The sequence below is a fragment of the Neoarius graeffei genome, chromosome 5 (genome assembly GCF_027579695.1).
Source record: "Neoarius graeffei isolate fNeoGra1 chromosome 5, fNeoGra1.pri, whole genome shotgun sequence".
Lineage (NCBI taxonomy): Eukaryota > Metazoa > Chordata > Actinopteri > Siluriformes > Ariidae > Neoarius > Neoarius graeffei.
Window position 1 is genome coordinate 19422496 of NC_083573.1, and position 14830 is coordinate 19437325.

The following is a 14830-nucleotide window of genomic DNA, read 5'->3' on the forward strand; positions in this document are numbered from 1 at the left end:
GGTCGAGAACCATGGCCATCAGCACCATCAGAACCATCAGCACTTGGAGGTGCTGATTCTCATCCCAGCCGCTCACACTCAACTGCAAACCGCCCCAGTGCATGTTGAAGGTCCTGGTTTGAAGAAGCCAACAGGACATCATCATCTGCAAAAAGCCGAGATGAAATCCTGTGGTTCCCAAACCGGATTCCTTCCGGCCCCTGGCTGCACCTAGAAATTCTGTCCATAAAAATTATGAACAGAACCGGTGACAAAAGGGCAGCCCTGCCGGAGTCCAACATGCACTGGGAACAGGTCTGACTTACTGCTGGCAATGCGAACCAGACTCCTGCTCTGTTCGTACAGGGACCGGACAGCCCTTAGCAAAGAGCCCCGAACCACCCCCCACAGAACACCACGGGGGACATGGTTGAATGCCTTCTCCAGATCCACAAAGCACATGTGGACTGGTTGGGCAAACTCCCATGAACTCTCGAGCACCCTATGAAGGGTATAGAGCTGGTCCAGTGTTCCGCGACCAGGACAAAAACTGCATTGTTCCTCCTGGATCCGAGGTTCGACTATTGGTAGAATTCTCCTCTCCAGTACCCTGGAGTAAACCTTCCCCGGGAGGCTGAGAAGTGTGATTCCCCTATAATTGGAGCACACTCTCCGGTCCTCTTTCTTAAAAAGAGGGACCACCACCCCAGTCTGCCACTCCAGAGGCACTGTCCCCGACCGCCACGTGATGTTGCAGAGGCGTGTCAACCAAGACAGCCCCACAACATCCAGAGACTTGAGATACTCAGGGCAGATCTCATCCACCCTTGCCTTGCCACCCTTGCCTTGCCACCGAGGAGCTTGCAAACCACCTCAGTGACTTCGGCTTGGGTAATGGACGAGTCCACCTCTGAGTCATCAGCCTCAGTCTCCTTAATGGAAGACATGATGGTGGGATTGAGGAGATCCTCAAAGTATTCCTTCCACTGCCCGACAATGTCCCCAGTCGAGGTCAACAGCTCCCCACCCGCCCTGTAAACAGTGTTGGCAGAGTACTGCTTCCCCCTCCTGAGGTGCTGGATGGTTTACCAGAATTTCTTCGAGACTGACCGATTGTCCTTCTCCATGGCCTCCCTGAACTCCTCCCAGTTCCGAGTTTTTGCCTCCGCAACTGCCTGAGCTGCAGCATGCCTGGCCTGCCGATACCAGTCAGCTGCATCAGGAGTCCCGGAGGTAAACATGGCCCGATAGGACTCCTTCAGCTTGACGGCATCCCTTACTACCAGTGTCCACCACCGGGTTCGGGGATTGCCGCCACGACAGGCACCGGAGACCTTGCAGCCACAGCTCCGAATAGCTGCGTCCACAATGGAGGCAGAGAACATGGTCCACTCAGACTCAATGTCCCCTGCCTCCCTCGGAAGCTGGGAAAAGCTCTCCTGGAGGTGGGAGTTAAAGACCTCCCCAACAGAGTGCTCGGCCAGACGTTCCCAGCAGACCCTCACCATACGTTTGGGCCTGCCAGGTCTGTCCAGCTTCCTCCTCCGCCAGCGGATCCAACTCACCACCAGGTGGTGATCAGTTGACAGCTCAGCCCCTCTCTTCACCCGAGTGTCCAAGACATAGGGCCGGAGATCAGATGAAACAACAACAAAGTCTATCATCGACCTCCGACCTAAGGTGTCCTGGTGCCACGTGCACTTATGGACACCCCTATGCTCGAACATGGTGTTCGTTATGGACAAACCGTGACTAGCACAGAAGTCCAATAACAAAACACCACTCGGGTTCAGATCGGGGAGGCCGTTCCTCCCAACTACGCCCCTCCAGGTGTCACTGTCATCGCTCACGTGAGCATTGAAGTCCCCCAGTAGCACAATGGAGTCCCCAGTCTGAGCACCCCTCAGTACCTCTCCCAGGGACTCCAAGAAGGCCGTATACTCTATACTGCTATTCGGCCCATAGGCACAAACAACAGCAAGAGCCCTCTCCCCAATCCGAAGGCGCAGAGAGGCGACCCTCTTGGTCACCGGGGTAAACTCCAACACATGGCGGCTGAGCTGGGGAGCTATAAGCAAGCCCACACCAGCCCGCCGCCACTCACCATGGGCGACTCCAGAGAAGTGGAGAGTCCAGCCCCTCTCGAGGAGCTGGGTTCCAGAGCCCAAGCTGTGCGTTGAGGTGAGCCCGACTATCTCTAGCTGGTACCTCTCAACCTCCCGCACAAGCTCAGGCTCCTTCCCCCCCAGCGAAGTGACATTCCATGTCCCAACAGCTAACCGCTGTGTCCGGGGATCAGGTCGTCGAGGCCCCTGCCTTCGACTGCCACCCCATCCACACTTCACCAGTCCCCTACTGCTACCTCTGTGGGTGGTGAACCCACAGGAGGTTGGGCCCACGTCACCTCTTCGGGCTAAGCCCGGCCGAGCCCCATGGGCAAAGGCCCGGCCACCAAGCGCTCGCAAATGAGCCCCAACCCCAGGCCTGGCTCCAGGGTGGGGCCCCGGCTGCGCCATACCGGGCGACGTCACGGTCCTCAATGGTTTCTCCATAAGGGTTTTGGTGAACTGCTCTTGGTCTGGCCTGTCACCTAGGACCTGTCTGCCTTGGGAAACCCTGACAGGGGCATAATGCCCCCAACAACATAGCTCCTAGGATCATTCAAGCACACAAACCCCTCCACCACAATAAGGTGGCAGTTCTAGGAGGGGTGGCTTTTACCCATTAAAAAAAAAAAAGTTTCATACATGGTCTTCTAGCCTGAGAGGGGAGTAAATTGCAGGAGGCTGTAGGTCCCGAGTCGGAATCGAACTACGTACCGCACTATCATGAGGCATGCAGTGTGACCCCTGACGGTTTCCCTTCACATACCGTACATAAATAACCTGTCAGATCTGTTGAATTAATTTTTAATTATATTGACATTGTGCTGTAACCGATGAGTAATTTCATTTCTATTAGGATTTCCCAGTGTGATTGGCAGCTGCAGCAGTGTTGCGCTTCTTTCAGAAAACATATTCAAACTCGCTGTATGAGCGCATTAAAATCTTATGGCTTTTTAACTCACGGTGAAACTCCTCCGGGTTGAATTAACTAACTGAAAATCAGCTGTTCTCAGCATTTGATAAACCTGCTTTGTGAAATGGACAATCACTGCTCCTCCCCATGGAAAAATGAGGGATAGCAGCTGGTTTTCACACAAGCTGCTTAGGGGCGTCACCAGTCAGGACTGCATTGACTACGTCATTGTGGGGGATAAATTATCTGCACTGACCAATCGGCAGACAGTCAAGAACCGGTCAGGGGATGGCCAAGGGCCTGCAGAGGGCCAGTCACGGAAACATGGAACAAATTCAATGGCTGTTGTGTATATATATATATATATATATATATATATATATATATCTCATCTCATTATCTCTAGCCGCTTTATCCTTCTACAGGGTCGCAGGCAAGCTGGAGCCTATCCCAGCTGACTATGGGCGAAAGGCGGGGTACACCCTGGACAAGTCGCCAGGTCATCACAGGGCTGACACAGACACAGACAACCATTCACACTCACACCTACGGTCAATTTAGAGTCACCAGTTAACCTAACCTGCATGTCTTTGGACTGTGGGGGAAACCGGAGCACCCGGAGGAAACCCACGCGGACACGGGGAGAACATGCAAACTCTGCACAGAAGGGCCCTCGCCGGCCCCGGGGCTCGAACCCAGGACCTTCTTGCTGTGAGGCGACAGCGCTAACCACTACACCACCGTGCCGCCCCATATATATATATATATATATATATATATATATATATATATACACACACACACACACACACAATTGGTGCAAATAAACAAACAGTCAAGGGCACTTGAGGTATAGCAGGTAAACATGAAATAAGCAGTATAAACAAACTAGCAGCTGTTAAGGTGAGGTAGTGCGGAATAGTGCAAATTGGCAAAGTAAAGTGAGATGTGTGGTCCCTGAGTTCAGTGTGTTCATGAACGATGAGATGTATGTGTGTGTGTGTGTTTGAGGGGGGGAAAACTGTGAGGATGACATGTCAGATGCTGAAGGGGGGGCAGGGGTGTGTGTGAGCAGAATCTGTGGCAGGGGGCAGAAGGGGGAGGAGGGGCAGAACAGGGAGGGAGTTGAGCATCCTGACTGCCTGGTGAAAGAAACTGTTCTTGAGCCTGCTGGTTTTGGCCCGGAGACACTTTTTTTGCAAGAATGATTTGTCCGCCAATCCCCATGCAGAAAATCTTATTAGCCAATCCTAGTGCGGGAGGTGGGACATGTCAGAGTATGGATGGGAAAGAAATAACACTGGGCAACATGGTGGTGTAGTGGTTACCACTGTTGCCTCACAGCAAGAAGGTTCTGGGTTCAAGCCCAGCAGCTGACAGGGGTATTTCTGTGTGGAGCTTGCATGTTCTCCCTGTGTCTGTGTGGGTTTCCTCCAGGTGCTCCGGTTTCTCCCACAGTCCAAAAACATGCAGGTTAGGCTAATTGTTGTCTCTAAATTGACCGTGAGTGTGAATGGTTGTTTGTCTCTATGTGTCAGCTCTGCAATGACCTGGGGACTTGTTAAGGGTGTACCCTGCCTCTCACCCGTAGTCAGTTGGGATAAGCTCCAGCTTGACCTCAACCCTGCACAGGATAAGTGGTTTGTACTTTGTAGTAGAATAATATTTTAAAAACTAATTTCTGGGAGAAAATTTAAAAATATACAGATATTAGCATAAGGAAAACTATCTGTTCAAATTAGATACTATAGAGATCTTGCATGTGACATCACAGCCGATCCAGATTGTAACAGACGCCATCTTGTCGGTCAAATGCCATATTTTCGCCTTCTACTTCTACTTCTGCTTCTACCTTTTCTTCTGGAAAACCCTACTATATACAATTCTACTACAACGGCTGTGGCTACAAGCTCTCCCTACCTGTGCACTTTTATGTTTTTTGTGTGTTGTTCGTCTGTACCGGACTTCAATATCCACTACAACCATATGGACTTACTGGACATTGGTTTCCAGCAGAAAATGACAGTCTGTAGCGATTTCCATCGCATGCACAACATTCCGGACGAGATAGCGAGACCAGCAGGGTCTCCGTGGATTATCGGGTCTGGCAGGCGAAGGAGGCGGCTCCGGGAGAGGAAGTAAAAGCGAGGCTGCAGAGCCAGCCTGTTGACTAAGCTCAGAAACCGGCCACTCAAATCTCCACTGCCAAGCCTCTCTCTCTCCAACGCCAGATCCATGGTAAACAAGACGGACGATTTGGAATTACAGCTGGAATTACCTTATTCTATTCTATTATTGGCTGGTCAGTGCTATACTAGATACTACTGATATATCTAGTATCAGTACTAGTAATACTTAAGTGACTCACCCGTCCAATGAGAATTGTTATTTTCTTGTTTACAAGATGCCACATCTGAGGGGGGCTGACAAATCCTGAATTTCTGTAAAGATAACTGTCCAGAGATTTATAAGCATGCAGTGCTTCACCACTGAACAGCGAGGGAAAGTTAATGAGGTAATTATACACGTCTGGGTATTCCACCTCTGGCAGTTCAATATCCACTGACACGGTCATGAAAACTACGTCCAGTAATCGATAAGGGTCACTAATCTGTAGGTCGTTTATTTTAGACATATATCTAGTTATCTGTTCATTAGAAAAATGAGCCGTGTAGTCCGTCGGTTTAAATGTACCCATTTTGTACACAAGTGCAGCAGTATTCAGCGGTGGCTGTGTACTTTCCGGTCACGTGACTGCAAGATCTCTATAGAGGCTTTGAACTGTCACATGACCCCATAGCAACAGTAACTAGGGTACCATGACAGGGGCACGCTTGTAGTACTTCATTCAGCCGAATTAGTTGTTATTGGTCAGTTTTGCTGCATTTTTGGACATGCAAATCGTTTTGAATGAAACAAACACATCAGATTTTTTTTTTTTATTTACCCAAAGTAATTCATCATCAGGGGAAAAACTAGAGAGATTTCTAAATGTAGAAGGGGAAAAAAGCTTTCAGCAGGACTTGGTGTTGAATGGAAGTCAAAAACCTTATGGTATACTCAATTTCCACAAAGGTAAAAATTCCAAAAATAATTTAATTTCACAACTACAGCAAGGTGCTCATTCTTATCCAGTGAAGTGAACATGAGCAACAACACTACAGCGGATCTGCAGGACCGCTTTCACAGAGGTGCATTTACATTCAGGGATCCTTTGGAGCACGTTTTGCGCATGCTTGGAACCCAGTCATTATGGGAAACGCCTGATGCTGATTTGAGCGCAATCAGCATGCTGTTTTCACACAGACTTTTCAAGTATTCTGTCAGGTATGCAGAGGTAGACGGATCTAAGTGCTTGAAGAGTGTTTATTAGCAAGCATGATATTTACAAAAACAAAAAGCAAGCAAAACCGAAAGCAGAGTCATAAACATGGCTTAAACATGACAGTGATAATGATAATACTTCACAAAGCCTGTGTCCTTATATGCACGCACTGATTGCACTCAAATCAGTATCATCTGTTTCCCATAATGACTGGGTCTCCAAGCGAGCACGCACAACACGCTTGGAAGAATCCCTGAATGTAAATGCACCTCAGTGAAAGTGGCTCTGCAGAGCTGCTGTGTTGAGGCTCATGTTCTCTTTATTGTATAAGAATGAGCACCTTGCTGTAGTTGGGAAATAATTTTTTTTGGAATTCTTACCTTTGTGGAAATGAAATAAGCATACCATAGGGCATTTTGACCTCTCCATTTGACACTGGGTCCTGCTGAATGTTTTCCCCCCATTTTCCCTTCTATGTTTATAAATCGCTCTAGTTTTTCCCCACTGATGATGAATTACGTACTTTTGGTAAATTAAAAAATCTGATGTCTTTGTTTTGTTCAAAATGATTTGCACGTCCAAAAATGCAGCAAAACCTACCCATAATGATCAATAACAACTAACTCTGCTGAATGGAGCACTACAAGCTGCCTCCTGTAATGGCACCCTAGTTACCGTTGCTATGGGGTCAGGCGATGGTGCAAAATCTCTATTGTTGGAAAGACAGTTTAGACAAGAAAAGTGATGGGGGGGAAATGGCTGTTTTGTCATTGAAATACATAGGGATGGATAGGGCTAAAAATTGTACTGTAACCAGCCAGCATGGGCACTACTTGTAGACCTGCGGTGGCTTCACTTTTTCAAGATGATTTTTTTTTCAGTCGACGGTTAAGATTATGTATTTAACACCTATAGAAATGTTAATACCGGGCCTATGTTGATACGTTCATACTTGGTGTGTGTGTGTGTGTGTGTGTGTGTGTGTGAGAGAGAGAGAGAGAGAGAGAGAGAGAGAGAGAGTGAGTGAGTTTTGTGTATATTTGTGTTATGCTCTATTGCTGTGTCCATATTTGAGTCAGCCTGAGTGGCAGAGTATGGACCCTTTTCACGTGACGTCACGACAAACGCGGCCGCCATTTTGGACGTGTACTACTAGTAGTTTACCACAGCCAGCATTGAGGAACGGCAGCAAAGAAAGTGTTTATTTTCAGCAAGACTTCCAACATGCCATTATGTTGTTGTGCACCTGGATGTAGTAACCATCAACAAACAAGGCAAGGGTTATCATTTTATCGGATCCCGGTAGATGCTGACCGACAGAGAAGATGGATAGCGGCATACCAACGCTTGTGTAGTAACCACTTTGTTGGAGGTAAGACGAATAAAATTAGCCAGAAAAGGCATTACATTGCTGTTAACATTCCATTCTAGTTTACTGTAATTATGATCTGGCAGCTATTTACACCGGATCCAGTGTAAATAGCCGCCGGAGCCGGCGCGCTCTCGCTCGCGGCCCGGCCGGAGCCGGCGGCCGCGGAGCCAGCGCGCTCTCGCTCGCGGCCCGGCCGGAGCCGGCGGCCGCGGAGCCAGCGCGCTCTCGCTCGCGGCCCGGCCGGAGCCGGCGGCCGCGGAGCCAGCGCGCTCTGTGTGTGTGGGTGGGGGGTTGCATGCATGCATTGTAGTGTGTGTTTGTATATTCAGGCAAGATTTTTCACTCTGTGTGTGTGTGTGTGTGTGTGTGTGTGTGTGTGTGTGTGTGAGAGAGAGAGAGAGAGAGAGAGAGAGAGAGAGAGAGAGACAGACACACAAACATGGTTATGCATGTATATTCATAAATGGATGAGTTTTTGGACAACACTTATTGTGTTAATTTTGACACTGTAACAGTTCCCTAATGAGGAAGGAGTACAGAAGCACGGCAGGCGGGAATTGATGTTCACACATGCTCTTTATTTTCTTTTATTTTCCGCTTTTCAGTGTCACACGTGCACGTACACACACGTGTTCTGGTTGGGAGAGCTTCCTTCTCTCTGCTCTCTCCCTCCTTTTCTATCCTCTGTCACGGCAACACAGACACACATTAATTAGACACAGGTGCATTGACTGTCACCTTCCCTGGCCCTACCCTCCATTCACAAACCGACGCTAGGCCATGCCCCCACTGCCACATACCCCCACTGCCCGACATCTGGCCTGCAGTGGACTCCCCCCGATGGGACAGGAAGTCTGCCACTACCATCTGCACCCCTGGCCTGTGGACCACTTTGAAATTAAATGGCTGGAGGGCTAGATACCAACGGGTGATCCACGCATTGGCATTTTTCATGAGGTGGAGCCACTGGAGGGGCATGTGGTCCAAACAGAGGGTGAACGGGCACCCCAGGAGGTAGTATCGGAGGGTGAGGACTGCCCACTTGATGGCCAAGCACTCTCTCAATGGTGCTGTACTTACTCTTGCGTATAGAGAGCTTGCAGCTGATGTACAGCATGGGGCATTCCTTGCCCTCCACCTCCTGGGACAAAACAGCCCCCAGCCCTCTGTCCAATGTGTCCATCTGCAAAATAAAGGGGAAAGAGAAGTCAGGGGAGTGTAAGAGTGGCCCCCCTCACAGTGCAGCCTGGTGAAAGCCTGTTGGCACTGCTCCGTCCACTGGACTGGATCTGATGTTCCCTTTTGAGTGAGATCAGTCAGTGGGCTGGTGACATACAAATAATTAGGTATGAACCTTCAATAGTAGCCAGCCAGCTCCAGGAACTGTCTCACCCCCTTTTTAGTCTTAGGCCTCGGGCAGGCCGCAATTGCTGCTGTCTTGTCAATTTGGGGATGCACCTGCCCATGACCCAAGTGGAAACCCAGATACTGTACTTCCACCCGCCCAATTGCACACTTTTTCGAGTTGGCTGTGAGACCTGCCCGCCTCAGCAACTCTAGGATGGCCCTAAGGTGTTCTATGTGCCGCGGCCAGTCACTGCTGTATATAATTATATCGTCTAAATAGGCTGCCACATAGGTGGCGTGGGGGCGGAGAATCTTGTCCATGAGCCACTGGAATGTAGCGGGAGCCCCAAACAACCCAAAAGGAAGCGTGACAAACTGGTGTAATCTAAACGGTGTGGAAAAAGCCATTTTCCCTTAGGATAAAGGAATCAAGGGGATCTGCCAGTATCCCTTTGTCAAATCCAGTGTCGAATAAAAGCGAGTTGTGACTAACCAATTGAGCAAGTCAGCAATGCAAGGTATTGGTTACGTGTTGAATTTAGACACCATGTTGACTTTTCGATAGTCCACACAGAACTGGACTGACCCATCAGCCTTGGGTACCAGGACAGCTCTGTCACTGTGTGACTCCTCGATTATGCACATATCGAGCATGGCCTTGAGTTCGTACCGAACCACCTTTTTTGTGTTCAGGTAAGCGGTACGGGCGGCTACGCACCACCACCACTGGGGGTGTTTCAATGTGGTGAATTGGGATGGATCTCATCAGGCCATTAGATTGGTCGGCACGAGGATATTCACCCACCTCATAGAACACTATGAGGTGGGTGTGGCCAGGAAGAGGCAAGAACACGTCAGAAAATTCCTCCTGCAACTTGGCTACCTCTGCGAGTTGGGCCAGTGAGAGGTGGTCTCCACAAGGGATGGGAGCAGTTCGGGTTGTGGTTTTGGTTATTTTTACCTCCAGCCCCAGCTCCACCTTCTCCGGAACTACCGACACCAATGCCACAGAGACCCCCTCATTCCAACGCTTTAATAGGTTGAGGTGGTATATTTGTAGAGCCCCGCCCCTGTCCGTTCACCTCACCTCATAGGTCACACTTGCCGTGTGACCTCAAAGGGCCCTTACCACTTGGCAACTAATTTGGAACTCGACGTGGGCAATAATATGAGTACTCTGTCTCCTTGAGTGAACTCTAAGGTGCGTGCCCCTGTTGTACAGCTGGGATTGACATTCTTGTGCCTGCTGCAAATTTTCTTGGGTTAAATGAGTGAGTGTGTGGAGTTTTGCACGCAGATCGAGAACATATTGAATTTTGTTCTTATTAGGCAAAGGTCCCTCCTCCCAATTTTCCTGTAGCACATCCAAGATGCCACGTGGCTTTTGCCCACATAATAATTCAAATGGGGAAAATCCCATGGAGGCTTGCGGGATCTGTCATACTGCAAATAACAGGGGCTCAAGCCATTTATCCCAGTTACATGCATCTTCACTTACAGATTTCCGAATTAGATTTTTAAGTGTTTGATTAAACTTTTCTACCAAACCATCTGTTCGTGGGTGATAAAAGCTGGTGCAAATGGATTTAATACCCAATAACCCATACAGCTCATGCAGTGTGTGTGACATAAACAAAGTGCCTTGATCTGTCAGGATTTCTTTCAGAATCCCGACCCAGGAGATAATATGGAAGCGTGCTTCTGCAATACTGCGTGCTGAGATATTGCGGAGAGGCACCGCTTCCAGATATCGCGTTGCATAGTCCACCAGATCTAAAATAAAGTGATATCCTCGTGCCGACCAATCTAATGGCCTGACGAGATCCATCCCAATTCACTCAAATGGGGTCTCGATTAAAGGGAGAGGGTGCAAAGGTGCTTTTGGAGTGGCCGCGGGATTTACTCATTGGTATTTGTGGCACGCCGCACACCACCGACAGACATCCCTGTGAATCCCTGGCCAATAGAACAGGGCCATTATTCGTGCTAGTGTTTTATCCTGACCCAAGTGTCCAGCCATGGCATTAAAGTTAGCAGCATTGAAGACAAGTTCCCTACGGCTCTTAGGGATTAACAACTGGGTTATTTGTTCACTGGTTTGAGTGTCCTGCGTCACTCGATACATTCTATCTATAATAATTGCAAAGTACGGGAAGACGGGTGCCGCATTTGGCTGGAGAGTTTGACCATCGATTACTCTCACTTGGTCAAACACATGCCGCAGAGTCTCATCATGTGACTGCTCACAAGGGAAATCCTCAAGGGAATCCCCAAGGGCAGGAGGAAGGGAGGGCTGCTCCTCACTCCTCGTATTGTTCTGATGCAGTGATGACATGGATGGCTCTGTGACAGCTTCTCCAGTCAATGCCACACTGTGATCCCCCCATGACATTTTATGGCAGGACCCACTCCCTTCTACATATTCCAATAAAGTTTGAAACCCTGGCTAATCTGTTCCCAAAATCAGTGAGTGGGTGAGACGAGGATTAACCGCCTCCTTAACTCTATGCTTTTGACCCCAAAATAGAATATGGACAGACACTACAGGATAATTGTGAACATCCCCATGCACACACAACACCTTCACTGCTTGTGCTCTCCCCAATGCCTCACCTTGCACCAGGTTTTGGTGGATTGAGGTCTGATTACAACAGGAATCCACCAACGCGTGATATGTATCCCCTTGAATGCTTACTGGTACGTGATATGTTCCAGCCCGATCGGGGGTGGTCTCTGGTGCGTTGGGGATGCAGATCACAGTTCCTACCTCCGTTGCAGAGCCCTGGCTCAGGAGATGCTCCGGCTCCCTGCCGTGCCAGCACACTGGCCCAGGCTTTCCCTCTGCACCGGCGTTATGGGTGTCACTCACCTGAGGGGGAGAAGACACAGACATGGAAGAGAGAGATGGGAGGACTCCACGGGTGTGATGGGCCGGCTGGGGAAGAGCCTGCTGCTGCCTCCGTGGTGGGGGAACAGGGAGAGAGAGATGGGGGGTGAAAGGAGAGAGAGAAAGAACATAAGAAGAGGAGTCTCGTCTGCCGGCCATCAAAACTGCCTCCAGATGGTCCTCCACCAACTCGATGGTTCGTTCTAGCAACGCCAGATGATGACACTGGACCCATTTCGCCGTTCCTTCCAGAAGTTGAGAGATGAACTGTTCCAGTGCCACCAGATCAATGATCCCATCGGTGTTGTGGTCTTCCGCCCTCAGCCACCGCTGGCAGGCGTCCTGGAATTGCTGGCCGAGTACGAACGGCCAGCCGACCTCCTCCAGCATCAGTGTCCGGAAGCACTGGTGGTGTTGTTCCAGGGAGGAGCCGACATGCTGCAGGATGGCTTTCTTCAGGTCAGCGTACCTGAGCCGGCTGTCAGCAGGGAGCTGCAGTGCTGCGAGCTGCGCCTCGCCAGTCAGAAGTGAGAGGAAAAGAGCAAGGAAAGCTTCTGGATCATCCTGCGGGCCTATCTTTATGAGGGTGGCATAAGGAGGGTCCACCGTGATGCTGGTCGAAGCCCCTGCCGATGCGAGCAGATGCCGGAACGCCTGGCGCTCTTCCTACTGGGCCAGCATCAAGGCTTCATCGCATTGCTCCTGCTCCTTCCAGAGGGCAATCAGCGCTTGATGCTGGTTCTGCTGGGCAGTAGTGAGGGCATGGATGAGCTCTTGGATGTGGTGGTTCCCTTCTGTACTCCTGGGTTTCAGCATCACTGTAACAGTTCCCTGATGAGGGAGGAGTACAGAAGCATGGCAGGTGGGAATTGATGTTTACACACGCTATTTATTTTCTTTTATTTTTTGCTTTTCAGCATCACAAACTCACACTCTCCCAGTGTCACACACACGCACACACAAGCTCGGGAGAGCTTCCTTCTCTCTGCTCTCTCCCTCCTTTTCTATCCTCTGTCACTGCAACACAGACACACATTAATTAGACACAGGTGCATTGACTTTGCCACTAACCTTCCCTGGCCCCGCCCTCCATTCACAAACTGACAAGGCCACGTCCCTGCTGCCACAGACACATTCACTGTGTTAATGATTTTAACATAGTAAATGTGTCAGGAAGGTAAACATGAAGATGTGGAAATGTGTGTCATATTAACACATGTGCTGTCCTAACACACATTGTGTTTAAAAAAAAGAACATGCCTAAAACCCTACACAAAGTGTTATTTGACACAAAATTATTTAATGACAATAATACACTATTTATGACTCCAATACATTTATGATCATGAAGTATTAACAATAAGATTCACAGAAATTAAACTGTAGAATAACAATACAAATTTCATAGAATAAAATTTCATAGAATTTCAATAGCAATAAAGGAAATGTTTGACATAAGACAAAACACTTTTTTTCCAATTTCTTTAGGCAACATGACACATAACCACAACTTCTACATTTCACTTACTTCAAAACTTTGTATCTTGGATTGATGTAGCTCTAATCATCCAAGGACTCAGAATCACTGACCGAGGATTATCTTCAGACTGATCCATTGACTGCATCATAAATTAATAAAGCGTTAACATTTAAACAGATAATGCAGCAGCCACTTTTTCACAATATTTTTAGACAAAACATCAGCTGGTATCACTGCTAATTTCCTTTTTCCCCCCAAACATAAAGCCTTTACACTTAATGTTAAGTAACATGAGACTGCAGCTACACTTTCATACACCAACATTCTTATAGATCTGAACGATATTTTCTGAAATGCATTTGTATTAAAAGGATTGCTGTCATGGGAAATTATTGGATTAAGCTAGCCATGGCTCTGTGAGGTACATATTAGTTACAGTGGTGCTTGAAAGTTTGTGAACCCTTTAGAATTTTCGATATTTCTGCATAAATATGACCTAAAACATCATCAGATTTTCACACAAGTCCTAAAAATAGATAAAGAGAACCCAGTTAAACAAATGAGACAAAAATATTATACTTGGTCATTTATTTATTGAGGAAAATGATCCAATATTACATATCTGTGAGTGGCAAAAGTATGTGAACTTTTGCTTTCAGTATCTGGTGTGACCCTCTTGTGCAGCAATAACTGCAACTAAACATTTCCGGTAACTGTCCTGCACACCAGCTGAGAGGAATTTAGCCCATTCCTCCATACAGAACAGCTTCAACTCTGGGATGTTGGTGGGTTTCCTCACATGAACTGCTTGCTTCAGGTCCTTCCACAACATTTCGATTGGATTAAGGTCAGGACTTTGACTTGGCCATTCTAAAACATGAACTTTATTCTTCTTTAACCATTCTTTGGTAGAACGACTTGTGTGCTTAGGGTCGTTGTCTTGCTGCATGACCCACCTTCTCTTGAGATTTAGTTCATGGACAAATGTCCTGACATTTTCCTTTAGAATTCACTGGTATAATTCAGAATTCATTGTTCCATCAATGATGGCCCAGATGCAGCAAAACAGGCCCAAACCATGATACTACCACCACCATGTTTCACAGATGGGATAAGGTTCTTATGCTGGAATGCAGTGTTTTTTCGTTTCTCCAAACATAACGCTTCTCATTTAAACCAAAAAGGTCTATTTTGGCCTCATCCATCCACAAAACATTTTTCCAATAGCCTTCTGGCTTGTCCACGTGATCTTTAGCAAACTGCAGATGAGCAGCAATGTTCTTTTTGGAGAACAGTGGCTTTATCCTTGCAACCCTGCCATGCACACCATTTTTGTTCAGTGTTCTCCTGATGGTAGACTCATGAACATTAACCTTAACCAATTTGAGAGAGGCCTTCAGTTGCTTAGAAGTTACCCTGGGT